This window comes from Ochotona curzoniae, unplaced genomic scaffold, assembly GCF_017591425.1.
Source record: "Ochotona curzoniae isolate NIBS_2020 unplaced genomic scaffold, NIBS_Ocur_1.0 scaffold_3835, whole genome shotgun sequence".
NCBI lineage: Eukaryota > Metazoa > Chordata > Mammalia > Lagomorpha > Ochotonidae > Ochotona > Ochotona curzoniae.
This window is the reverse complement of record NW_024467114.1, coordinates 34,113,144-34,138,795: the sequence shown is the minus strand read 5'-3', so window position 1 is coordinate 34,138,795 and position 25,652 is coordinate 34,113,144.

The following is a 25,652-nucleotide window of genomic DNA, read 5'->3' as shown; positions in this document are numbered from 1 at the left end:
ATCAAAAGAATATAAAGTGATTTACCTTTTCAAATGGCCTTCATTTCTGTGTTTGCATTCTCCTTAATGGTAATGCTCATTTTCTTAAGACTAGTTTCTCTTCTAAAAATTATCATCCCAGATGGCATTCCATTGTTTCAGAATTCATGCCACTGGCCTTCTTTTAGGAAAAGATTGTATTCCATAGGAAGTCTGGGCAGTGTTTTTCTTCGAGAAAGAAGAGACTGTGCAACTTGAGGAACAATATTAGGTTTTGTGATTGAATTGTTCCGTTATGAATTACTTCCTAAAAACTGATGTAAGCAAGCAACACTTCCAAGTCTCTAGAAAGCTCTTTGTAACAGGAAGCACCTCAACAATTCTCTGAAAATATTTGTCCCTCTTCTTTCTGGAAGTGAGAGTCAGAAGTCATGATTACGTTCTCAAGGAAGCTCATGTTGTGTGCCTCTGTTACTCAGCACGCAGCGCAGGCGCGGGGTGTTCCTGGACTGGGAAGTACTGACACACTTCCCAATACATGCAATTTGAAAAGCTTTGCTTTGGGAGCAGGGAAAATTCTAATAATCTTGTTTTGTTATGGACACCATGAAGACTAGCTTAGGGTATCCCACAATGTTTAGTAACTATGTACCAGGTGAGTGAACTTTAGCTGTTCACAGTCTCAGCCCTGAGGAATCATCTCCAGGTAAACACAAGGACCTGAGCAAGGACCCTACCTTCTGAACTCACTCACACTGTCCTCCCCTCACCCAGAAAAGACCTGGAGACTCCTCAGGATCATTTACCCTGCCCAGTGACAAGGCTCAGGAATGGCCTGTGTTTCGCCTGAGAAAGACCACATTGGGGTAAAGGCTATTTGGAAAACTGAGAGAAGCAATCACATATGACTGAGAGTTGAACAAGAACCTTTTATTTGCAGCTCAGATTATCAGCATCCGATTGTACTCTTCTTTATTAATGATTATCCACAGCAATTGGAAAGGTGGTCTTCTTATCAAGGTCTCACCCAGGTTTTACATTCCAAAATTAAAACCGCTGACAACACCAAATGGTGTTGACTATGCCAAGCCACTGGAGGTGTTGTACATGGAGGGTTTAAAAACTGCCCCTATCACTCTGTGAAAGTTTCATAATTTCTTGCAAAGACATTTGCACCTACAAAAGACCCAGCAATTTCTACAGAGGAGAAAGGAAAGTTTACCAAAAACTTACATGCAAACTTTACATCATCTTTGCCTATAACCATTAGGAATTGGAAACTACCTAGTGGTCTTTCATCCAGTGAAGGTTTAAACAAGTTGTGGTCCACTCCTCCAATGGAATGTTGGCAACGAATAAGGCAAGAAGATAAAAGCTTGAATGAGTGAGCAGAGATTTCAAATACAACAAAATGTTGGCACAGTATTTATTAATTACAAAAGGCAAAATAGCATGTATTTAGTTAAAAAGAATCTCAGCAGAAACTTCCATGGCAGGTGACATTACCAGTAATACACAGCGGCTTCGTGTGTTCTGTCCAGGGTACACTGAGACTAGCACATCACTTCAGTGGCTTTTCCCTTCCTCCAATAACCTCAATCTAAACATGTTAGAAAAAGGTTAGTTAGACAAACCCAAGTTGGAAAATCTTCCTCACAACTGCTAACAGGCTCTTTTCAAACATGCCAAGGTCAAGTCTGAAGACAGTCAGAAATTAAGGCAACATTATGGGAAGCAACACAGGATGCTAGATTAGAGCTGAAATAGAAAAGACAGTAAGGAACAAAATGTTGCAATTTGAATAAGGCTGTTTTAGTTAGGAATGTTGGACCTGGGGCCAGTGTGGTGACCCAATTGTTAAGCTGCCACTGTGACACCAGCATTCCATATGAACTCTGGTTTGAGTCCTAGTTTCTCTGTTTCTGCTCCAGTTTCCTGCTAATGCTCTTGGGCAACAGTTCATAATGGCCCAATTGCATGGGTGCCTGCCACCCACATGGGAGACACAGGTGGTGCACTGGGCTTCTGACTTTGGCCTGGTCGAGCCCTGGCTCTTGCAGCCACTTAAACAGTAAGCAGATAGAAGATCTATCTATCTATCTGTGTATCTATGTATCCATCTATCATCATCTTTCTATCTATTATCTATCTATATCTTTTACATACACACACACACTCCATCTCTCTAACTCTGCATTTCCAACTAAAAAAAAAAAAAGTCTTCTTTAATTTTTTTATTGGAAAGACAGATCTTATAGAAAAAAGGGGATACACAGAGAAAGCTCTTCTGTATGCTGGTTTACTCCCCAAGAGGTGGCCACAATGGCTGGAGCTGAGTTGATCTGCAGCCAGCAGCCAGGAGCTTCTTCAGGGTCTCCCACAGGGGTGCAGGATCCCAAGGCTTTGGTCTGTCTTCTACTGCTTTCCCAGGCCAGAAGCAGGAAGCTTGATGGAAAGTGGAACAGCCAGGACACAAACCAGAGCCCATATGGGATGCTGGCACTTGCCAGGGTTTAGAAATTGAACCATTACACTGAGTCCCATCAGCAGATTACTTTTATTGTTTTCCATGACATGATTTTGTAGGCATAAGAATTCCCCCCTTTTTTTTCCCTTCCCCATTCCTCATTTTCCCCCTCCACCATGTTCTCCCATATTATTACAGTGGAATAGTCCTTCAGTTACTGCTCCAAGGCTAACGTTCTGCTATTTCAGTACATGATAGCACTGTAGCTATAGACAAAGATAAAAAATCTAGTATCATCATATACTTAAATGTTTCACTTGAAGTCCTCTTTTTATGTGGGAGTAAGATGCCTGAGTTTTGATATCAGAGTGTTTAACATATTAACATAAGGGGAGATGGGATAAAGAACAGATGAACACCTCTACGTTATTTCTGCCATTTTTTATAGGTGTAAAATGATCTTAGTATTTAAAAATCAAATTCCTTGATCACTTCTTCAATAGGCTATCAATTCTATAATATTAAATTGAAAGGGATTGATATTATCATTATTGTTGTTGTTGTTATTTAGCATGTTTTGTAATTTTGCTGTGTGTTTTTCTGTTGCCATAAGTGTCATAGATGTAATTTTTTGAAATAGGTCAAATTGACTAAGCTATTGTATCAAACAGATATCAAAGATGCAGTGGATTTAGAAAGGTAGGAAAAAAAATTCTTGTTCTATACTAAACAGTCAAGGATAGTGGTTCTGAACACAAAGGCCCAAGTTTCTTTCATAATTTAGTCTCCAAAATCCACTAAGATGTTCCCCTTGTAGATTATCTCCATGCTCAAGTTGGAGCTGCTGGGGAGGGCTAGGAAAGCATGAAGAAGGTACTGTCTGGCCCTTGGGTATTGTCCTGTAAGCAGCACACATCTCTTAAGCACACATAAACTGAGAAGTCTGGCAATGCTCAGATGGAAGAAGTGTGGGAAGAAGGGAGGAAAGATTTTTGTGGCTGACCACTGGTCTCTACTGTACAAATTAAGAACAGTTTAGAAGGTCTTCAATAGAACCGCCTATGTTCATGTTTTCACACACAGGAAAGCGTCTTAAAGATGAAGGCAACCATAAAGATCAATGGTTAACAGCCAACTTTTGAACATTTGATTATACCTTACAGAAATTTTTGTGAAGCACATTTTTTTTAATTCTGTAAAATAAATTTTACAATCTTAACTTCTACATGAAGAAATCAAGCAGAGATTGCACCTCTACTGAGATTGTGGCCGTGTAATTCCAGATTTTGTGACATACCCAGCACAGTTTGCTTTGTGGATTATTTCCGGATCCACTTAGTTTGAAAATCAAGAATGTTTTGAAAGCTGAAGAATATAAAAAAAAATAAAAATTTCATCCAAATAACATTAAAATCACATTGTTGGAAATGTGTTCTTTCTGTTCCCAGAGAAGTAGAGGCTGAACAATGAGTCAAACTCTCCCTTTGAACTTGACTTGGCTCTATGTGTTGAGTTTGTAATGACTGTATGTTTCATTTAGACCAAAGAGCCACCAATTCCAGGTCCTGGTTACAAGCCAGACCTTGGAATCTCCTATTATTCCATTTCTAAATATTTTATTTCCTTCATTTGTCTCATGTTCTGGTTTTTGTACCAGGCAGGTCTTGTGGAACTCCAAGTTCAAACAAGAGCCTTTTAGACTCACAGTCTCTCATCTCTTCCCCAGTTTGTTTTGGCTGATCGACTCCCACTGTGGCCACACTTTTTCTTTCTCTCCCTGGCAGAGTTGACACCATATGTCAGGGCTGTTTACAAAGAAGTTCTTAAAAAACTAAGGCCATGCATGGGGAACATCATTAAAGGACAGTAACCCTGAATTAGGAACTCGATAGCTTGTAAAGTCCGTTTTCTTCTCCCCATGTGTAGAATGAAAAAAATTAACTCTGATATATCAAAAATACAAAGGTCAGTGGTTTGGCCCCTTTTCCCTATCGATATGGAATTGGTTCCCACATTGTAACAGGGCTCCCAAGAACTCTCATCTGAGCTTGCATCCATGGGCATTATGCGGGCTGTCCTTGTCCTACCATAGTCAAAGTGTAACAGAATCATCAGGCTAAGTCAGTCCTATTCTTTTTAATTTTTTTATCTGAAAGGCAAAAAAAAAAAAAAAACAGAGCTGCCATACGCTGGTCCATCCCCCAGACACCCACAGTGCTCAGGACTTGGCCAAGCTGAAGCCACCAGCCAGGGCTATACGCAACCAATGGAGTCATCGTTGTCGCTTTCCAGCAAGCTGAAGCGAGGGACTACAGCCAGGCATTCCAACCTATCAAGTGTGGCTACAACTAGGGCAAACTCTTCCCACCTCATTGTTTAGGTGGATTGTCAGAAGGGGGAAAGAGACTAGAAGACTCACACAGAGGAGTAGCACAGGGCCATACTCTGCAGAAGACTGCAGGAGAGCAAAGGGCTGCTTGATGAGTTTTCTCCAAATACCCATGGGGAGCCCTAGTGAGCCCTCATGGAGCAGCACTTTGCATAAGCCAGCAGAGAGCCAGACTTTCAAACTGGGGATTGTTTGATACGTAATGCTAGTTGAACACAAGGAAAACAGGCACAAAGCAGGAAAGTCTAAAGAAACAGTGGTATCTAGGCAATGGGGTCATTACCTCTTAGTGGGGCTTGGGGAAGATTTGGGGGATAAAATACAAGTTGAGAGTATGAAGGTAAGAAAATTAGTGCCAAATCATACTGTGAGCCTCAGAGCTGAAGCAAAATACAACTCCAGTTTCCCTGCAAATTAAGTGGAGTGATAATATTGCTTGACTCCTGGATGTAACTGAGTTATATACCCAATATGCAAATCTTTTTTAAAGATTTGAAATCTGCATTTATGGAGTAAAGACAGGAATCTTCTGTCTTCTGTTTTACTCTGTAAATGGCCACAATGGCCAGCTTCGAGCCAGGCCAACGCCAGGAACCAGCTTTACCCGGGTCTCCTACCTGAGTGCAGGGGACAAGTGCTTGAGCCATCTTCTGCTGAATCCCATGCAATGAGAAGCAGCCAAAACCTGAACTGGCACTCATTTGGATTCAGCATGGCAGGTGATGGCTTTACCCACTAGCCCACAATGCCAGCCTCAACATATTACCACATATTAAATGATCACAAAGCAAAAAATGGAAAATATCTGGTGTAAGAGAAATGAAAGTATGAAGTATTAAAGAGCTGTATTGAAGGCTATAACAGGATTTGCAATCCTTATGTTAAGTCTCTCTATTATCTGCCTTTCATGTTATCTTTACTAAATTGTAGAGTATTAGAAGGCAGAAAATTTGCTAGTCATTTTACTTGCTGTCCATCAGTGTGTCCAGCTGAAGTTAAAAAACAATAGCACAGCATCATGCTATAACCAATATGCCATGGTTTACTAGTGGATATGAACCATGTCTCTGGGAAACTCAAAACATGCCAGAGAGAAGTGATCTGCTGGCTGTCATAACTGAGGGCTACCCAGACCTGTCTTGGGTGGAACCTATTGGATGCCAAGTTGTTGCAGTTCACTGAGCCAGAAATGAGTTCACTCCCAGCTCAGTGCATGCGCAATACTGTCCATAGCCCTTGCCTCCTTAAACAAAATGGCTCCTGATATGGCTCTAGGGGACCCACAGGGCTGTGAAGTCCACCCTGTTCCCACACTGCCAGTCTGGGACCTGCCACTCTGTCTCTGCTACTGGTCGAATCAAACAGACCAGTAGGACCAGCAGTTCTTTTGCCTGAGTTCCTGGGGAACATCCCTTCGCATCTTGTTGCTATGGGAGTTCTGGCTGCAGGTGGAGTTCAGATCGCTGCTCACTGAATGCCGATGGGGTATCCGTCACTGAAATACCACACCATTGCGTCCACTGCTTTCCTGTGTCTGTTAGTCTCTGTTAGTCTGTTAGTTTCCAGAGGGATCTCTGCTATTGTTCTGTCCTCTCCTGGTTTCTGAAATGTGTCCTTTCTGCTTCACACTGGCTAATATTTTTCCAACTGTTTAAACTTGTTTTTACCTTATTCTGCCATCTTGATTCTCCCACAAATGTATTTTTAGTGAAGTTAACAAAGGACAATATAAAATCATGCAAAGAAAACATAGTAGCAGAATGCTTAAAGTTTTCAAAACTCTTAGATTGAGTCATTTTAATCATACTATATCATATAATAAAGATTATTGTATTATACCCGCTTACAAAGTACAAAATGCTACATTTACGCTTAAAAATTTTTCCTCTTTCCAAATTTTTATTAACATGAAGAGAACACATTTTATGTATTTCAAGTGTATAATTTTAAGATTATCATACTTTGTTCCTTCTTTTCTTTCTTTAATTTTTATAAAAACTGCAATTTCAGTTCACTCTGTAATCTCAGGCAATATGCACCACTCCACACAATGATTAGCAAGTGGAAAGTACAAAGACCACAGTTTCCCAGGACTGTGAATGAAGGCTAAGAGCAGCCTCCCAGGGCCAAGAGGTTCGTCTTGTTCCCATACATCTTTTCACATTCTATATTAACTATTGCAATCGGTGAAAGCATACACGATATTTTTGTCTTTTGCAGGGACTTATTTTGCTTAGCAAAATAAGTTTCAAGTGGCATCCATTTCATTGCAAAATACAGGATTTCATTCTTTTTGGTGGCTGAATAGTAGTCCACAGTGTGTATATATCACATCAGTTCATGAACATCTGTGTTGAGTCCATGTCTTGGCTCTTATGAAATTCGCTTTTCTAATCAGAGAAATTCTCAAAGCAGGGCATGGCTTTGGGCCATCCAATCCTACCGTTTCCTGAAACCCAGTGTAATCGCAACAGACATGGTTTCAAGACAAAAATCCAAGGATGGATGTCCACATAGTGGATGTCTGTGCAAGACTCAAGGATGGATGTCCACAAGCACCTTTTTAAGTATAAGTGCTGACTGAGAAGCCACAGGTAGGCTGAGAGTTGCTTGAGAAACAGACTCTACCTGGATCCCTCCCACCCAGTGGACATCCAGTGTGCTGTCTGGAATCTGTAATAACAGACAGCAGGGTAAGTGCAAGGCAGATGTGCTATAACCAACCAAATAACTTGACCACATAACAAAGACACAGAGACCAAGTGGATGAGACTCCCTACTCAGCTTCACTGCCTTTTCACAGAATGTTGCAGCCAGGACTTACTTAGCTTGTTCTTCTTTCTTTCTTGACCTCCCTCCTTCTGTCTCCCCCTTCCTCCTTTGCTTCCTCCTTCTCTTTAACCCTGACTTTAAGATCAAAAAATCTTTTAAAAAAATCCTCCTGTTAGAGTAATGAATGATTTTGAAACATTTTAAAGTAGTGCATTAAACTAAAAATAATGCTTGAGTACAGCTCTGTGTATGCTTATGTATGTCTATGTTCACGCATGTTTAGGGTTCTACATATACATTAAGGGAAACAAAGAACTGAGATTTATACCAAATTGTCAACTTTATTCCTACATCATGGGATTATTAGTGAAATGTCCTTTGGTGTACTTTTTCTTTATGTATTATCAGTATTTGTGTACCTACATAGGAAGCATTATTCCAAATAGGAAGTGAAAATCCCTCTCAATGCAATCGGCGAGTGACAAAAGAAGAAAGAACAGTCCTTAGAGGCATTTGATTGCTATTACAAACCTAGTCCTCCTCCTAGGAAAAAAAAAAGTCCAAAATAACCAATAAAACTTGTTCACACAACTGTGCTGACAATCGTATTAATGCCTAGAACAACACAGCAGTTAGCTAAGGGAAAACCATGCTGGGCTCAACTCAGTGAGAACCAGAGCAGGGCAGAAGCCAGTGGAAAAAGATGCAATGAACAGGAAAAGTCAATGATACATCATATTGCCTGCCTGGGTGGGCAATTTGGGTGGGAAATTAACCTCTCTGTTTTTATTCACTGGCCACAGTAGAACAAGGGTTGGTAGGCAGGCCCAATTGAGGCAAAGTTTTCTACCCTGTGAGTTCCTCCCTGAGGCAGTACTGACAATCTGAACACAGCAAAACAGTGCCCAAGAAACACATCTAAAAAGCAGGAACTGGAGCCCTGTGTTGGCACCTCCCAACATTGGAGGTCAAGAAATTGTGTAACATCTGAACAGGGTGAGATTCTCCCAAGGCATTCCAACTCAACTCTTTGGAATTGTGCTTTTCAGTTCTAGAGTCCGTTTATGGACGGAAAAACCACGGAATTGTCATGAAAGTATTTTTACCTCACAGTAAACCTTGCTAAATTACCCAAACCATCCCTGCTATTCTGATTGCAGAGTTCATATGTGTAAAGTACATGATTTCTACTCTCACGTGGAATATAAGCCCACACAAATGCATCATTTATAAAGATGTATATTCAGTGGCTTTGATTTCCTTATGAATCCGTGTAAGTATTCAATAGTTCAGCAGAAGTTTTACAAGGTTTTCTGTGTGTTCCAGGCATTAAGGGATATAGAAAGCAATTTAAGTTATCTGAATTCTTCAAATCTGGAGGCGAGAAGATATTAATATACAAATGCAACTAAGAGGCTTTACTTTTCAGGGTAGATTAAACTAAGTACAGTAATAAAAATAAATAAGAGTATGAAATTCACATCAAAAAGCTGTATTGACCCATCCAGAAAGTCAAGAGGAAAATCAAGAGGCTCTCCAGGACAAGGTTCCATCTACACATCCACCTAATGACCCCAAAACACATGACACTTCTCCAAGGCAGCACCAGTATCTCAAACGTCTGAACATCAAGAAGTTGACCATTAGCAGCAAGACAGATCACGCATTGCTCATAGAGATCCGAGCAAAGGTGCCTCACAACCACAGGGTCTTCTCCAGGTGCCATAAAATCTCAGAAGTGAGAAGACCTTGGCTTCTTTCGGCTTGGGAAGGCATCTACAGCAGGCTGTGGCGTTGTCCTCATTTTTTTCTAGGCTCTGTCCTGGAAGTAGAAGAGAATCTTGAGACTACTTGGTCACAACGAGGTTGAAATTGACAGTTGACTCCTAGTGTCTTTTGAGCCTCTGTCATTGAAGTTTTTTGATCAAAAAAACCAAACAGGCTATGTGAGTATGGAGACTCGTGCTGTATGGAAAAACAAGCTAAGCCACCAATTGCATTACCAGCATCCCCTTTCAGAGTGTCAGTTTGAGTCCCAGATGCTGCACTTCTGATCCAGCTTCTGGCTAACACATCAGGGAAGGCAATCAAAGAGAGCCCAAGAGTTCCCTACCACCCATATGGAGACCGAGACAGAGTTCCTGGCTGCTGGATACAAACTAGCCAACACTAACTTTTGCAGCCATTTGCAAAGCACAGTGGATAGAAGATATCTCTCTCTCTCTCTTCCCCACCCTCCCTCTAATTCTCTGTCTTTCAAATAAGCAAATCTTTAAAAAGCATGTGTTTTTCACATGTAAGATATGTACTATAATATTATGTCTCAGAAAATAATGTGTACAAAAATTCAGATACCAAATATTTTCAAAATCACATGAAGCCAGATTAAACACAAAGGTTTACTATTGATTTTTCTCATTTTTGTGTTTGCCTATAACCCTCATTTATTAAAAATTATATAATGATTAATGTAAATAAAGACAGCATAATGCCAAAGCAGAGACAACTCTTACTAAATACTTATTTTTGGCATTTTATCACTTAAGGAATAAAAATGAAGCAGTGTTTCTTTAGCAAGAATGAAATAATCTCCATGTATATGTGGAGATGTTTTATTTCATTATGTGCAAGTGATTTCACTTTTAAGAAATTCTCCTTAAAAATCATAAAACTGGCTTTAATACAACTTGAAGAGAAAAAAGATCAAATTGAGATTCCAGACATGTAAGAGGAAATTCAACTCTCCTTCAGGCCCAAATCCATCACACTTCTAATCTAAGTTAAAACTTTTTTTCAAAATTTGGCATCACTGCAAATATAATAAATTAAGTTGCCTTTTCATAAATCTTTCTACACATGCCTCTCTGGAAATTTCTCAGCACAATCTCCAGTCTCACTTTTTTTTTTCTTCTTTTAGTTAATTGGCCCCATTGTAATGTAATTAGGCTGCTGTTCCATGGCAACTTCTGCCATACGTCATACAGAGGTATGATGCTATGTAATTATTGCAAAACTAACCCAGGCCCAAAGTTTCCATTGCATTTTAAGCAAATGCTTCCATTATAGAGTGATCATGAATGAAGGTGGGGGGAAAATACCATGCTTGAAAATAAGAATCTGAACAAAAACTTTGAAGACATTTCACTCCTAATTGTCTGCCTGACTTGTGCTTTTCTCCTGTTTAAATGACCTGGCCCTCCCTAATAACGGAAAATTCTGGAGAAGCAAACATCAAAGACAAGCCCTAATGAACAAAACTTCAAGCACTGCTCCTACCAGTTGTTCTTGGAGCAGTCAAAACACTACCTTCAGTTGGCTTTAGTCTACAAAGCTTGTAGAGGGCATGACCACGCACCTCACTGTATTTCTGAACACCTACCAAGGCTCACCCTTACTGTAAAAATCTGTACAATGTTTCCATGGGAGTCCTAGAATTAACACGATTTATTGAACCCTGATACAGAGTCTAAATAAATTATTATTATCCACAAAAAAATCCCCAATGAGAGTCATCAGTGTTATTACTCAGTCAACACTTGTGTTTAAATTGTAATTAGCAATCCTGTGCTAAGCATCCATGGCCATCTAGACATCCCCATCAAAGTAAACATATCAAATTCCCACTTACTCCCCTGATGGCACAATTGCACTAGCATCTCCCAGCCCTACTTATTTCTTTATCTGTAAACCAACAACAAAAATGCTTCCTGCACATGGAGATGCTTTATAAGGAATGGAAAGTTTGCACACAGAGACTGTACTCCATACACACACCGTACTGTTTGTCCTTAAGTCTGGGGATTTCCTTTACTTGGCATGAATTATAGGAAAGGCGCCTAACACCCAGACTGACTGAGTTATTCGAGCGTATGGTGGTGTTGGAGAGAAAAGCACATAAACCAGAGGATGTCATTAGACCAGTGACAATGGAGGAGAAAATATCCAGCGCTGACAGCCCCGTTCACTTGCAAGCTGATTGGTGTCAGCGAGCAAAGCAGGACAGACAGAATGGCTTAGGCAGGGGGTGGCTGCATCTGGACAGAAAGGAAATGTAACAGCAAAGAAAGAACGAAATATTGTATGTCTGTTTGCTCCACCTAGGAAAAGCAGACACAATGGATCTACAGTACGGACGGAGAAGGAACTAACCACATGTATTAATACAGCCTTTGTGTCTCTGCTGTAAAACAGGTTCTGCACTTGTCATTAAAGTGGCTGCACAGATGGGGCCTTCTCTCCCTCTCCTCTCAGGATCCCATACTCTAACCATGCCTTGCGCTGCTTCTGGCATGAAAGCAAGGCCACTGACGTGGCCCCAAGAGGAGACGTGATAAAACTGTGGGCCGGGAGAGGTCCACTTCCCTTCCCCCGCCCTCCGCTCGTGCAGTCGGAATTTCTTGGACTGCATTTGGAATTCCTCTTGCTTGCTTTCCATTCCCTGAAAGAAAGAAGATGGAAGCTTCCTCACTGGCTCAGCAGTAACCGACAGGAGCGGTGGCAGGGACAGATGAACTGTGGCAGCAAAACCCTGCAAATGCACAGAGTTTTACCAAGCAGCTATGGTTACAACAACAATCTTGTAAGGACTCACAGAATTGAGTGATCCTCATGGAAGGATCTTTCTTTTCATGTGGACTTCCTTTTGACTCTGTGTGTTTGGTTAGAGCCTATGAAAAAAATAATAGAATAACATGAATGAAAACACCTAAATATGATATTGCAGGTCATCTTGGGTCTATCATTGCTGGTATAGTCTTCTCATTTTTCTCTTGTCTATTGTTGATGAACCTTTTTTTTTATTATTATTAATTACATTGCATTATATGACACAGTTTCATAGGTACTGGATTTTCCCCACTTCTCCCCAAACCCTCACCCCATGGTGGATTCCTGCATCTTGTTGCATTACCACAGTTCAAGTTCAGCTGAGATTCTTTCGTTGCAATCATATACCAAGCATAGAGTCTAGCATCTTATTATCCAGATAAGTTTAACGGCTTGCTGGGGAGACCATCTCTGGTGTGAAGGTAGAGCCGACAGAGTATCATCCTGATCAATTAAAAGCTCCAACATAATATCAGCAGCAATTTATAATGTTATGAAGTTAATTGACATACTATTGAGTAACCAATATGCTAAAAAAATGCAAGTTCTTAACCACATCCTGTGACTTCTTCATTGACATTTCAATTTTAGTTTATATAACTTTTAAGTACTGAAAGAAACATTGAATTCCACCTGCACATTCATCAGATTCATAAGAAAAACAATTTTATGTGTTTTTTTTTTATTTGAAAGGCAGAGTCACAGAGAAGGAAAGACCAAGAGAGACATCTTCCATCTGTTGCTTTATTACCAAATGGCCACAACACCTAGAGGTTGATCAATCCAAAACTAAGCATCAGGAGTTCTCCCATGTCTCTCACTTGAATGCAGGAGCCCATAGGCTTGAATTCACTTCTGCTTCTTTCCCAGAAAGATGAGTAAGGGGCTGGATTACAAGTGGGACAGCGAGGGCTTGAGCTGGCTCTCATATGTGGGGTTTGGCATCACAAATGGGCGGCTGAAACTGTTCTGCCACGGTGCTGGCCCAAAAAGCAATAGTCTGGGGGAAAAAATGTCTTTCAAACAAGCTTTACAATTTACATCTAGGATGGATTCCTGTGCAACATGCACTTAGCCCTCAGGTTTTGGTAGTTTGCTTGTTTTTCTAACATACTAAAATAATTCAATTCATTCAATTATCCATTGAGCATTAACTTCGTAAATACCAACTATGTACTAGGTGTTACAGTAAGAAAAGTAGAGAACAAAATACAAAGGAACAGTTCTAAGGATATTTCAGAAAGCTTGTGGGAAAAGGAAGGGAAGGAACTAGCATTGTGGTATAGTGTGATAAGCTGCAACCTGTGAAACCAGCATCCCAGGTGAGTGATGGCTCCCTGATAATGCTCTTCAGAAAGCAGCAGATCAGTGCACTTGGAGACCTGCACCCCTGTTGGAGACGAGAATGAAGGTCCAGGCTCTTGTCTTCCATCTGGCCCAGATTTGGCCATTTCACCTGTCTGGAAAGTGAATCTGGTGGAAGATTTCTCGTTCTCTGTCTCTCCTCTCTCTGAAACTGCTTTTCAAGTGAAGAAATAGATTTTCAAAATATTAAAATGAAAAATACAAGATACATCTCAATTGGTACAAAAATTCTGACCCATGAATAGCTTTTCATAATGCATATTTTCCATGAACCTTCTGAAAACCCCACGCTTTCTTCCAAAAAAAGACAGACAGATCAAAAAATGAAGAATGAATGTATCTAGTAAGTTAGATATCCATAGATGTAAGTGAAAAATAATGGGGGAAATAATATTTCAAAAAAATGCTAGCTAGGAAATGCTTCTCTGGAAAGGACATTTAAACGCATTTACACAGAGATATTATAAACATATAAATTTACTATGTAAAGTCATCCCATAGGGAATACAACAAGTGCAAAAGCTTTCAGGCAAATTATTTACAGGGTGCTCGAGCAATGTGCCCAACATGACAAAATAAAACCCTAGCCACACAAAATTACAGAGGGCAATAAAGGACTCTGGTATCACTGGAAGACAGAAAAAAAAATCATAAGAAGTGTCATGTATATAAGTGACATGCATTAGTAAGTGCGTTAGATGATGGTAAATGGTTGACATGATGAAGACAGAGGAGGGGATGCTAGCAGAAGGATACTGCAACTGTTCAGACAAGCAATGATGATGGCTTGAACTACTAGGTAAGAAGAAAGAACAGATTGGCTGGTTATGGATACATCTCACAATAAGGAAACTTTGCAAAGAGACAGAACTTGCCAACATCAGAATATAGTGAGTGTGAAGTGAAATAAGTGGCATGGAAACCACTGGTGGTTTTGCTAGCAATAGTTCCTTCAAGTGGTATGTCCAAAAGCTTTGCCAGAAACAGCTTAAGAAAAAAGACAAAGAGTTAAGTAGAATTAATTTAGACAAACAAAACCTTTTGGAAAATGTTTTGTTTTGTTTTTCGTTTTGTTTTGTTTCTGTGCAAGAAGTGGAAAAATCAATAGGCGCTGAATGGAAAGTTGGAGTATTAAAATGCTTTTTTTCAAATGGAAGAAGTAAGAGCACGTCTGTGTGTGGATGGAGTTGATTGAGTTGAGAGCAGAGGAAATGATTGGGAAGAGAAGAATGTCTTGTGATGGATGAGCGAGGACTGCTCAGTCACCACACAGGAATGTAATCAAGGCATCCAGTGCCCAAAGAACATGTGCAAATAGGTAGTGAGCTACGCAGCAGGAGCTTGTGGATGCTGTCCTCTGATTGTCTCAATGTTCTCTGTAAGCAAGGTCCTCCACAGGGGTTTAGGACTCAAGAGGAAGCATTAAAAAGTATGTGGAAAGCAGGAAAAATAGGAGAGCGGGAGAATGAATGGACCAGGGAAATATTATATGATTGCCAGGCAGCATTAAAAGCCCACTTGGGATTAGAGGTCATAAATTTAAAGGAAGACAGCCATTATGGATCTGTTTTTGTGCAGCCGTGTTTAACTGCAAAGGAGCAGATGTAGCGGAGGCAGAGAGATGGATTTAATCCTAGGTTAACCACAGATAAAATACTGTAATGCAGAAACACTGGAAGGAAACAGAGTTATAATGATGTCACGAAATGCATGACGAATAAATAAAGGCGCAGAATGCTGTTCTTGGACAATGGAAGTAATGTCATCAGTTGATTTTGGCCTGGAGAATCTAAATAGATTTGATCCAGAAAGGCATCAGGGTCAGACAGAGAGATGCCTGACACTGAGTGTCTTCAGAGAAGTAAGCAGTTGATGGTCTTTTAAAAAGCCGTTGAACATGATAACCACATCATTGACTTTTGAGGATGGGAGGTTGATGGCGTGAGAAGCCAGGTTGCCAGGAGCAGTTATGCAGGTTTGCAAATCTCCAAGAAACAAGTCAGGAAAGTTGGGAAGAAAGTGATCTTTTATCTAAGAACTGAACTCCCAGAATGCAAAAGGCTAGAGGGACCTGGGAGTCCACGAGCGAGTACAGCAAGAAAAGGAGCTGTGTAGCTTCATGGCGTGAGCCTTGAAGATGTAAGATCTGCTCATCAAGGAGAACCATATCTGTTTTGTCTCCAGAACCAAGAGTAGGGAAGTGGAAAAGAGAAAACGGTCATTAATAAACACAAGTCATGGGGAAATTGTCTCTGTGGAAGAATCCATTTTAGTGATAACAGTAGTAACAGCAGATAGATAGATGATAGATAGAAAGACAGGTAGCTGGATAGATAGATAGATAGATAGATAGATAGATAGATAGATAGATAGATGATAGATAGAGACAGAGATACACAGATACATAGATACATAGATAGATATGGGCTATCCTATTCATTATGCAAAGCATTGCCTCAAATTCTCAAAGAAGGGATGTTTTATAATTCAATGTAACTTTCCAGACAATGAAACACGGGGAAGAACATCACTCACATTGTCTCTTATATACTGAGAAAGGATCTTCAGCCGTGCCCATAAAGTTTCATTAACCCAAAGAATGAACTAAGCATGACTGTGCGGGAAGCAAACTGATTTGGGCCTTCCTCTGGAATGAAGCTGGAATTCTCCAACAATAATAAAGATGAATATCCCTTCACAGATGTCACTGAAGTGAAAGAAGCCAAGATGTCACTACGTATGACAGAGGGCTGTTGGCACAACCACAGGTAGAACGGAGCACATGGAGAACTGAATGCCAAACTTCAGCCACGATCTGACTTGCAGGGGCAGAGGGGGGACACGTGCTACCATTGTGAACGGCAGATATTGCGTTGGTCTCCTCCCTGCAAGGTGCTATGGAGTATATTTTATTGTGAATCGATATATAACTGGGGCCAGAGAAAATGGCAAGGACATAATCACCAAGGATAAAAGAGTGGATTCCAAACCATCTCTAAGGTTAAACATTTTATATTTGCACAGATTGATTTATTCCTTCAAACCTGTTTTGAGTGACTAAAATTCTCAAGGCAATCTCCCAGCTAACAGACGCAGAACAGTGAGTGGAAGCCTCATTTTCCACGGTTTTATCCTTCCTACTCTAGCTTAAAAAAATGATTTATTTCTTACTTAAAACGCTCAGCCACATGTAGGTGCTCAGGTAAATAATGGACATAGAAATTAAGTTTCATTTATCTCCTCTCAAGTGTATTTCCTGTCAATATTTCTGAAAAATGGGAGCTACTTAGGTGATCCAAGTAACAGAATATACTTAGAAGACCAATGTGAAATGAGGATTCAAATCACAAACTCAGGGATAAAGTATCAACTTAATCTCCTGTGATTCAGAAAATCAAAAATAAATGCTCTTTCACCCCAAAATAGAGATAAAGCCATTATAGCCAAATCACATAATTTTAATTCTGAACATGTAAATAGTAGAAACACAGATGTGATCAAAAATGAGATCTTAGGGCTGTAAGAACAGTAACAAGAGCCCTATGCGGAGGCCTAGTGGCTAAAGCCCTCGCATTGCATGAACTGGGATCCCATGTGGATGCAGGTTCTAATCCAGGCAGCCCCGCCTGTCATCCAGCTCCCTGCTTGTGGCCTAGGAAAGCGGTGGAGGATGGCCTAAAGTCTTGGGACCCTGCACCAAAATAGGAGACCTGGAAGAGGCTGCTGGCTCCTGGCTCCTGGCTTCAGATCAGCACAGCTTGGCTGTTGTGGCCACTTGGCTAGACCAGAAGTTTAAAGTTGAGACTGAATTTGAGTTCCTCTTTCCAAGTTGTGTGACCTTGTACAAGCAGCAACCTCCTTAAAACTCATTTTTTTGTTTGTTTGTTTTGTTTTTTTCCCAGTGGTAGCAAGAACGTAATAGTACTAAGGTCGTTAGAAAGGGTGAATGAGATGGCACATATTACCAAACACACCCGTAACACAAGAAAATTAAAATTAACAGCAGCAAATAATTCAGGGTTGTTAACATGCCTAGTCTCCTCGCCCTCAAAACAATCTATTGGTGAACTCACTCTAACAAAATCTAAAATTCCTAACTGTTTTACTCTCAGTCTCCTTGTAGTAAATTACAAAATTGCTTAATACAAATCAGAATGGATTGCAAAGTGTCAGGCATGTTCTTGGTTTCAGGAAAGATATACAAGAGTTGTTCTTAGTACATTCAAAGTTCTGACATTCAGCAGACGGAGAGTGGTCAGCTGCCCAGGCAGGGACGGAACAAGAACAGCCTCTGGCATCATTAGCCCCAGAGGTGGTCCTCTGTCTCCAGGGACTGCTGGACTACATTTTCAATGGTCACTATTTTACTTCTGAGTCATCCCTGCGGCTCCTGGCACCAGCAGAAGCCGTGTGTCCAATCACACTAAGTCACTCTGATATTTCGGGTTTTCTGCTGCTTTCAGAGGCCAGCAGCAGCAGCTGGCAGTGCAGCAGCCTGGGCTCAGTGCAGTGCAGCATCCAAGGTGGCCTCTCAGGCAACAATGCCATCCCACAAAATGATTTTTTTCTCTTTTCTAATGAATGTCTTCTTCACCTTGTGAATTCCATAATAATCACTTAGATATGTCTTTGGTAAGTAAAACCTTAGTGTATTGCTTTATGACCAAAACTGTTTCTAAGACTCTGTGTTAGAAGTTGATTTTTGGCCAGTACTTGTTGGGTTGCCAGGGATACCTACATCCCACCCTGACATGCACAGGCTTGCGTCCCGTCTCTGCTCCTGACTCCAGCTTTTCACTTATTAGCACCTCGGAAACCAGAAGGTGATGACACAGGTAATGCAGTCCCTGACATCCACGGGGACAGAGGATTGAGTTCTGGGCTTCTGGCTTCAGCTTGTCCAGTTAGTTCTTGCAGGCATTTAAGGAACACACCCATGGTTGGAAGCTCTCTTTCTCTTCCTTTGTCCTTCTAATAAAATTAAATATTTTTAAGGTCCATTTCAATTTTGTTGGATTAACAGTTGACATTTATTAATTTATTATTTGACTTACTGATTGTTAATAAAAGTAATCACAGAAGGGAAGTAAAAGGACATTAATTGAAACTGACAGGAAAAAGCTTGGATGAGAATCATGTGTTTCAAAATATAATTTTGAAATTATATTTTAGTATAAATAAAGTAGGGGAAAGTCAGCTTGCTTAGTAACTCTCAAATGCTGATGTTAAATTTGAGAGTATCAGGTCAGTGTTGCAGGCCAAGGACAAGACGTGATTAGGAAGATAAAATTGAAGGGCTGGCATTGTGGGTGTAGCAGGTTATACTATAGCTTATGCTGATGGCATTCTGCATTGGAGCAACTGTTCAGTTTCTAGCTACTCCGCTTCCAATCCCACTCCCCATTAATATGCCTAGGAAAGTAATAGAGATGTGCCAAGTGTGTGTTCCCGTACTGTCTATGTGGGAAACCAGGATGGAGTTCTTGGCTTTTGGCTTTAGTCTGGCCTACACCAGTTGTGTCCCTCTGGAAAGTGAACTAATGAATATAACTTCTCTCTTCCTCCCTCTCTCACGCTCTCATTCATTCTTCCTGTCTCCCTTGTACCCATGTGTTGCTCTGTCTTTCAAAGAAATAAACAAATTTATTTTACAATATGAACAGAGCTTAGGAAAGCCTACCTGAAGCTTGGTCAAGAAGGGAGTCCTTGTCAGTTTCTTCTCTTACTCAAGGCAAAAAGGCACATTATTTACCAAGCATCACACTTTGAAATTTCTAGGGAAATGTGTATTATGGAACAACTCGGTAAGGATTCCAACTCTTTTGTTGCACTAAAGTAAGCTTGTTTTCTCACATTCTTTTGACTTGAAGAAAGAGAATTCTGTAGCGAGATATCCATTCACTGATTCAGTGCCCAAATTCCCCAAATGGGTCAGCATTGTGGTGTAGCCAACTGGGGCACTACCTGTGTTGCCACATTCCATATGGGTACTGGTTCATGTTCTGGCTAAACCACATCTGATCCGGTTGCTTGATAATGTGCATGGGCAAACAGTAAAATATAAACCTAGGGCTAAGGCCCCTTCACTCATATGGGAGACCTGGAAGCAACTCCTAGCTCCTGGGCCAGCCCTGCGCATTTTGGCTATTGGAAAAAGTGAATGATCTTAGATTTCTCTGTGTATGCATCATCTCTCTCTGTAATTTTGTTTTCTAACTAATTAATCATTTTTTGAGAAAAAATAATGTCAAGTGTTTCTAGAATTCCAGACCAGGGATTTGATTTTTTTTTTCCTCTGAAGTGATTCAGTGTGCCTTGAGTACACACACCTGTTCAGTACAGATGGAGACCCGAATGACTGTCATAGCCTTTGGTGTGAGTTCAAATTTCCTGAAGGTGTTGGAATGTCTGTAAAACATCAGATGTCCTATTACTTCTGCTCTTAAAAAAAAAAAAAAAGAAAGAAAGAAAGAAAAGACATATTTTAATTCTCTGCTGATTTGACACTTTATTTGGGAAAGTCTTGACAATATCTTTGAAAAATTGCCCATAAAATGGCTTAGTTTCTGGCTATATAACACATTATATGCTATTTGTCTATAACCAACATCTAGACATTGTGTGTGTTCCCTCATCCAAAAGATAAAACCTCTGTTCTTGTTCCAGTGCTGTTGCCCATGTTTCACGGAGTTGCGGGTGAAATGCTGTAATCGTCCCCACAATGCATTGTTCCTAATTAGCTTGCAGGGAGCTCCCAGAAATGTTCTTAATTTGAGTGCTGAATTTTCCTTCTTTTCTCCTGGATAACACCAAAGTAATTTCCTTTGCCTCTTAATTTAGTGATATTCACGTTTGTTAAATGAAAGGAAAAGAACCCTTTGGATTCTGCTGACAATATTAAACTTATGTAGAAAACTTTTTGGCCAACGATTTCCATCAGCTGCCTAAGTACCTTAGCATCAAAATGACCAGTTAAAACCTCATCGACAATTGAGGTTGGAAGTACTCTGGGTATTCCACTGCTCATTAACATGTCTTGAAGAATATATAAAAGTTTAATTCATTTCCGGGCCCGGCGCGGTGGCGCAAGTGGTTAAAGGTCCTCGCCTTGCACGCCCGGGATCCCATATGGGCGCCAGTTCTAGTCCCGGCAGCCCCGCTTCCTTTCCAGCTCCCTGCCTGTGGCCTGGGAAAGCAGTCGAGGACGGCCCAAGGCTTTGGGTACCTGCACCTGCGTGAGAGACCCAGAAGAGGCTCCTGGCTTCGGATCGGCATAGTATCGGCCCGTTGCGGCTCACTTGGGGAGTGAATCATCGGACGGAAGATCTTCCTCTCTGTCTCTTCTCTCTGTATATCCGCCTTTCCAATGAAAAAATAATAAAAATAAATCTTTAAAAAAAAAAGTTTAATTCATTTCCCCATTTATTCCACAAAAAAAGTTGCTTGCTGCATTGAGTTAAAATTGAAATTCTGTTTGGGTTCAGTCCCAAGTAAACCAACACCAAAATTAAATCAATACCCTGAAACACCAGTGTGTCCCAGCTGGGTTAGCTGATATAATACACAAACAAGAGGAAAATGACAGCATCGTACGACAGCAAAGCTTTTGTTTTGTTCCAATTCACATCACGTCTTTATCAAGGCAGTGAGAAATTTGGGCTCAGCACATTAGTCAAACGCTTGTTTTCATCATTCCAAAATCAAAAGGGATTCCTGAAAGTTACACCTCCACAGGTAAGTGCACAAATCTCCCGAGTGATGCCTGTCACTTACACCTGCAATGCCTTGGCCAACACTAGTCAAGGGCCACCCTCGACCACAACAGATCCAGCAGGGGAATGGAACATGTACCTGAAGCTGGGGAACTGGTAAACACCTGGCGTGATCACGAATCACTTCCCACAGTTACCTCAAAAAACATTTGACTTTGAAAAAGCCCTTTTCCTTCTTGCCTCCAAATTCTAAAACTTCAGGAGGCGTGAGGAAGTGAGCCACACTTTAAGAGATTTCATGAGGTAGACCCTGATTATCTGGGAAGCAAAGAGCACAGATGTTGGCAAGACTAGAATAACATAAGGAGACCAGTTTCATATGACACTTTGCTCATAGAAGTTTTACTCGAAATCATGTTGTTCTAATCATTTTCAGGCTTTGCACTTCTTGTGTTTCCTCATTTCATTTATTTGAAAGGCACACGCATGCACACACACACACACACACTATACAGTTCTCCCATCCACTCATGCATTCCCTGAATGCCTACAACAAGCTAGCCTAATGCAGGCTAAAGTCAGAAGCCGGGAACTGAATCCAAGGCTCTCTCAAGGGTGGCAGGCATCCAGCTAATTCAGACATCATCGCTGCCTCCCGGAGTGCACACTCACAGGAAATGCAAATGGAGCTTAGGAATCCAATCATACCAATAGGGATGATGTTGACATCCTGAGCAGCACCTATCTGCTAGGCCAAATGCTTACCAGAACGTGTTCTTTTAAATCATAGGATGATCAATATTTCTTATGAAATATAGCGATTACTATAAAGATGATATAATTTGCAGCTAATGGAACCAGCAATCACTAACAGAAATGATTCATCACTCATCATTTATCATTCATCAAAAGAAAATAGCTTCACTTGATCTTAGCCAACAGGCCAAGAGGCAATAGAAAACAGCTTCATTCATTCATTCATGTGTATATGTATTTATAGGTTTGTTTAGGAATGTGCATTTCACAACATGAAAAAGTGTTTGCCAGAAAACCAGTGTTCTTTTGAGTGTTGTAGACAATGACAACACTTTAGGTTGCTGATGTTACTGTCTTTAACAGTTTTATCCACTCTAACCATGAAGATACATAACTCAAAGTTTGTTAACCATGTCTTAAGTCTTTGTATAGACAAATGTTTTCATTTTTCCTAAAAGCAGAATAACTGAGTTATAGGAAAATGCATTCTGAACCTTTATAAAGATTATAAGAATATTGCTCAAAATTTTGTGGCTACTGGACATCCTGTTGAACATTTTCTTAGATTTCTGGTTAACTCCATCTTTTCACAAATATCAGTTCAAGAAGTGTCTTTATCTTAGCTATTCTGCTAGTTGCGTAGTGGTAACTGACTGGGGATTTAATTTTAACTTAGCAACTATTGGGCAGTTTCCTATGCTTATTCACCATGTGCAATCTTTCATGAGTTGGCAGCTTAAATATTCTGCTTATTCTCTGAGTTATTGACATTTTTAATTGACTGATAATAACTCTCCGTGTCTTGACATGATATCATCTGTGTGCTTTCGGAAGTTTCTACTGGCTTATGATTCATCTGTTCATTTTCTTAGCAGTGGTTCAGGAAGACTGTAAGATTTTAAAATGCAGGTCACTTACATCTCAGGTTGGATATTAGCCTTTAGAGCAAAGAGCCGTCCTCAGAATTCCAACACATTCCTTTTGGGTCTGAGACCTCAGCGGAACATCATGAAATCAGAGGCTGGCGTTGTGGTGTAATAGGTTAAGCCACTAACTACGATGCCAGTTCAAGCCCAGGCTGCTCTCCTTCTCATCCAGCTCCGTTCTTATGCACCTAAGAAAGCAACAGAGTGGGAGCTCCAGTACTTAGACCCCTGCACCCACAGAAGAGATCCATATGGGTCTCCTGGCTCCTGGATTCGGCTTCACCCAGCTAAGCCAACATAGCCTTTTGGGAAATTAACCAAGGGGTAGATGGTCTCTCTCTCTCTCTCTCTCTCTCTCTCTCTCTCTCTCTCTCTCTCTTTCTCTCTCTCTCTCACACACACACACACACACACACACACACTCATTCTTTCTCACTCTCTAACTTTCAAATAAATAAAAAGTACCTTTAAAAAATCATTGCACCAATTTCAAAACCAGATATAATCATAACAAGAGCATGTGTTCCCTGAACCATAGGTTGTGTCCAGCCATGTTGTTGATTACTCAGAAAGGAAGTGACTGAGACAGAGCCTCCGAATGCCAGAACTGCACAGCACTCACCTGCACCCACAGCAGTACATTCCTGGAAGTGGCCTGTGATCACTCCAGCAGCACGAAGAGCAGTGCCTGCTGTGAAAGACACGTTTGTAAACAGCCGCTTCTGTGAGTCTGGATCTCGTAAGCAGAACTATACAGGTTGTGATCCTAGTACATAAACACGATCAAGTCTGCTCTTTTCGTTCATCCAGTTTTCAGGAATTTACTGAACCAGTGTTATAGCATCATATATAATAACCAGCAAACAGAATTTCATATTTTTTCTTAATAGATACCCAACATGAAAGCACATGATATATTAAGGTATATTGTCAAGCAACACATGTGTCTTAAAGGGAAAACATGCTAATACTTTAAAATATTTGTTTATAGAAAATTTATTCTATGATAATTTATTTCATTTGTATCCTCATAGTCCAGAATTCTTTATTTATTGACAATTGTCGTTTGCTTCACTCTGAAAAAAAAATCTAGAAACTGAGTTTCAAGCCACATCACAAATGACAGCAAAACATGAAACACCCAAAGGCTGAGCTTCAATACCAGCAGGCAAGACTTCCAGGTACTGGCCCAAGGTAAATTCTAAAATGAATTTAAATCAAAATAAGCTGGAAGGTAGAGAAGGATTATGCACTCACTCACACACACACACACACACACACACACACACACACACACCCCAACACACACCAACACACACACACACACACACACACTGATACACACAGTCTCACACTCACATCCACACATTCTCACACGCACTCACACACACACTCGCTCACACCCACACATACTCACACACACACACACTCACTCACTCTCTCTCACACACACACAGAGTGGGAAATACCATAAGCAAATGCTATGAAATAGAGATTCAAACATGTTGGCACTATGAGAAAAATTTGATACAGCCAAACTTAGTGCATTAAATTCCTTATGAAAGTCAAATATTTTCAGAATAAATTTATCCAGAACAGCAGCAATATGTGTATTGAGAACACATCTAAAATGTAATTAAGGAAATGCTTACATAGTTAACGGATAACAAAAAATATGAAAAGAAGCAACCAAAAAAATAGCTGCAGTGGTGGTATTCCTACACTCAGGCATCAGAGTAGAAAATAAAAAAGTTTCATAGCAATAAAAATCCAATTGGCTAGAAAGACATGATAACTCTAAATAGCTAATTAAATAGTTTCAATTTTATGAGATGAAAATTAACAGGAAGACAGGAAAAATACAGTAATAAACCTGGAGTATTTTACATGTTGTGGCCACACACTGAGCTATAAAGCAAGAAGCAATACCAACATGAACCACAAAAGTGAGTATCTTTTACTAAAAGGTATGCAAGCCACATGTTACAAAATATTAAAACAGGGAAGTATTCCAGACCTGGGAGGTATTTCCAGGAACGTTTAGTCAGTTCATTATCTGGAAACGAATCGATGTATTGAATTACATGAATTACAATGAAGAAAATGACATGTTTTTGTTTTTACATGTAGGAAAATGAACTAGGCTACACTCAATTATTTTTTACAAAAGCCATTATTGTATTCATTATTGTAAGCGAAATAATCCCTTGCACAGTAATGTGGGTGGACACAAACGCATAACGAAAACACCAAAATTATAAACACTTAGAAGCTCTCTCCCTAGTCGCAATTTGATTCTGCAGTTTGCCACCTCCCTTTCCAGAGTGCCTGGCTCAAGTCCCGACTCCTCTGCTTCTGATTTGTCTTCCTGCTGGTGCACTCCCTAGAAGACAGCAGGTGGTAGCTTAGGGACTTGGGTGGAAGACCTGGGTGAAATTCCAGGCTCCTCACTCACTCCTGGCGCAGCCATGACTTGCAGTAACTGAGAATGGAACAGCACAAGAAGGACCTCTCGGCCACAGACTCTGTGTCTCGACCTTTCTTATTTTCAAATAAAAAAAGATGAAAGATAAATAAAAGTCTTTTCCTAATATCATTATCATGATCAATATCATTATCCAGCACTTCACAGTATTCTTTAGTTATAATAATAGTATACAATAATACCATAATAACATTGG